At 50.3% G+C, this 3,555-nt stretch overlaps 1 pseudogene; it reads left to right on the plus strand.

Moving 5' to 3' along the window:
- The first annotated feature begins 3 nt into the window (after positions 1 to 3).
- On the plus strand, positions 4 to 1,142 carry LOC105826975 (annotated as a pseudogene).
- Positions 1,143 to 3,555: the final 2,413 nt, after the last annotated feature.

Below are 3,555 nucleotides of genomic sequence, written 5' to 3' on the forward strand. Positions count from 1 at the left end.
CAGGCCAGCTGCCAGGATATGTGGTATGGGTGGTGGAGAGAGCACAGGTGGTGTCTGGGGCTGTTCCTGTGTGCTGAGAGGAGGAGGAGACTGCTGAGGTGTTGGGGACCTCCAAGGAACACTTCCCAGGACAATCTGTGTATCACATCAGCTAGATCCAGTGGATAAAATACAACACACTCACTACCACCCAGAATGAGAATGGACCCTGCCCTTTGCTGGCCAACCTTAACGTTTTTGCTCCAGGCCTGGAAGGCAAAACGTCCACCAATGATAGAAACCATTACTGTTGAGCAGCTGATGGAACATTAGGAGATTGCATGCTTGGTGCAAACCAAGAGAAATTTCAGAAATTCAGTGTTTACATTATGAACAGAGTCTGAATGATGCTGAGGCAGTTTTGCCCAGACAGTCCTAGATGTAAATGTAAGGTTCACTGCCATTTGAGTGTTTGAATATACACCTGGATGCCATAGTGTTTGGTCTTCTTGATATCCCCTTGTACTTACAGCTCATTAGTGGACCTTCAGATTGATGACATGTAAAGACTGTTGGTAACTGCAGCTACAGTGAACTAGTGGAGAAGGTTGTATCTTGTAAGCATTCAGACATAGTGAACTGGTTAGGGAAGGCTTTGTACCCAAGGAGTTCTAAATATTGCAGCCACTCAGCGGACATACCATGGATCATATGAACTAACCTCAAGGGTTCAGGGAGGAGAATTTGGTATGTTATTTCAGTATAATCATTGTAGCATCATGACCAAAAACAAGGGTCAGCTGTATTTATTGGTAACAGATCAGGGGGTTCTTAACTGAAGAAAAAGTTGGTTGAGAAAGCATACACAATGTAGATGGTGATGGAAATTTCTGTGACTCAGAATTTCATCTGGGGCCGCCTTCAAGTCCTGAAACTGTATAAAAAAAACAACAGAATCAAATAGATCACATTTATCTTGGGAATTATTTTTACAAGAACAGCAGAGCCAAGAGATCAACTGGGAACACCAGCACGTCACGCACTCTGCATTCCTAAGTCTGCCAGGTTCTCCCAGGTCCCCTTGCCTCAGCCTTGGATGTAGCCTTGGGCCTTTGTCCTTTCTCTCAGGGACTAATGCATTAGGTTCTCCACTAGCATTTTAGCCATTCACAAGTCTCCTCACCTCTTTTCAATTTCATGCTCCCCTGTTATCTGAACAGAACTGTGACTGTGCACCTGAACTGCTTACAAATCTCTAGTGGCTCCTAACTGCCTTTGAGAGCAGCAGATCTCCACTGTGTTCCAGTCTACTGCAACTTGCCCTGCTTTGAACTATTCACTGTTCTCTCTGCTTCCCTCTCCCGCCCTGCTACTTTGAGCTACTTAGAATTCTCTCAATATGCTGTGCTTCAAGCCATTTATATTCTTGAACTCTTTGGATTGAATACCACCACTTTCTTCCCCTGTCAAGCTGCTATTCCTCTTCCAAGGTCCAACTCAAGTGTCACTTCTTCTCTGAAGTTTCCCTACTCCCACCCCACCCTGTTCCTTTGACTTTTGTAGCACATTTCTGTCTTAATATTTTTATCATTATGTGTTTTGACATGTTTCCTGTGATTTCCTTTCCCAGGGGAGCTTCCAGGTCTCACTTCTTCCCCTAACATACTCAGGGACAATGCTTGGTAAGGACTGCATTCAAGAGTTGATTGAAAAGGAAAGATAAGGATAGTGAAATAGGTAGGTGACTCCTCAGTGGGCTGTTGAGCAACTTTTGATGAGTTTCAGGAATAGAAGGGAGGAGACTACTGTTGCCCTGGTGGGCCACCAGTTGTTGAGACAGCTGGAAAACTCCGATTGTTAAGAATCAAAATTTTCCAAAGAATATTTCGCTGTTTTGTGCAATTGACATTCTGGACCTCTAAGGGACTACTGCTTTACAAAATTAAGTAGACAGCTGCTAAGAAAGAAACCCACTAATTCAGTGAGTTAAAAGTCCAGAGTTCTAGAATTGATTTAACATTTTCTGTGCCAGCTGCACATTCCTGTCAATCACCACATAAATGCACTTTTATTCATCCTTGCTTTCTCCTTTTCAACACCAGCCACAGAGCATGTTTAAGGAGGGGTCCAGGGAGTCATCCTGGCCATCAGCTCTGGCAGGCACTTCTCTAAGTCCACTGGATGTCCGAGGCTTGGACTCCAGGAGAGTGGGCAGCACCGGCTCAGCAGCCTCCCACCGGCCCACTCTAGTAGCAGAGAGACCTGGGACCTCATGCTATAGCAGGGGCCAAGCCTTCTGGACAGCCAGGCAGCCGGGGTGGCAGAGAGGCAGGGACTGGCTGCTCAACCTGATGGCAGCTGAGTGCCCAGTGCTGGGGCCCACCAGGCTACAGATGCCAGGGAGGAGGAGGAAGTGTGGGCTGTGAGCTCAGTCGGGCTGCTGACCCATAGGCCCAGGGGGAGGTGCTCTCAGGGGATCCTGAGGCAGCCCCGTGGCAAGCCCCGCCAGCCTGCGCAGGGGCTTGAGCTGCAGCTGCAGATACATGACACGCAGGCAATGAGGACTGAGCAGCCCCACCGCCGCGTGCCCTGGAGAGCATCACTGAGGGGATGGTTTCTCCACGCACAGTGACGTTGCATTCTGATGTGCGCACTTGCCTTAACGGCTGTGCTTGGTGCTGCCTGGCTCTACCTGGCAATGTACTCCTGTGAGACATTGTAAACTGGAATTTTCCTTGTTGGAGGTTGTGGTCCTATCAGGTTGTCTTGATGGCACTGGGCTGCTGAGGTGGGGAATAAGCAGAGGGGTGGGGTGGGAGGGTTGTGCAGCCCTCTCTGCGCCCCCTCCCCCCGCTCTGTACAGCCCTGGCTGGCGTCCAGCATCCTCAGGGCAGCCCCCATGTCACCAGGCCCTCACTTTCCAGCAGCCTCTCCGTCTCGTGCACAGAAATGGCTCTGCACTCTGCCTTCCTCTAGCCCGGTGGTCCTCACAGGATGGTCTTCGGACCAGCAGCAGCACCACCTGGATATTGTTAGAAAGGCATGTTCACAAGCCCTACTCCAGGCCCACTGAGTCAGAAACTCCAGGAGTGGGACCTAGCAATCTGTATGTCCACAAGCCCTCCAGGTGCATCTGAAAACCTTTCATTAACCTACCCCCACCCCAAGTCTGGGCTCAGCTGAGAGCCCTCAGTGTGGATGGGGAGCTGGCCCCACAGAGCAGTCTGGGCATCTCTTCTGAAGGCCAACTGGCACTTCCTTGGGCCAAGACCGGGCCCCCTACAGGCCCCAGGACACAGGCTCTCTTCCTCTCCCTCTTCTCTTATGGTCAAGAACACCAAGTCCCTAATGATATTCTGACTTCCCTCCCTCCCTCCCTCAGGGCTGAGTTGCCAGAACAGCCTCTTAACCAGCTCCTTTCACTCCAGAGACCAGGACACCCTCCAAGCCATCCCCCAGACACCCCCAGACCTCCAGCCTCTAACCTTTGCACAGTTCCTTTGTGCACTGTGAGCCTAACACACACTTAGTGGTTCCCTCCTGGCCCCTGCAGGTCAGATTTGCTGCCTTTTACCC

The sequence above is a fragment of the Propithecus coquereli genome, unplaced genomic scaffold (assembly GCF_000956105.1).
Source record: "Propithecus coquereli isolate 6110/MARCELLA unplaced genomic scaffold, Pcoq_1.0 Scaffold948, whole genome shotgun sequence".
NCBI classification, from domain to species: domain Eukaryota; kingdom Metazoa; phylum Chordata; class Mammalia; order Primates; family Indriidae; genus Propithecus; species Propithecus coquereli.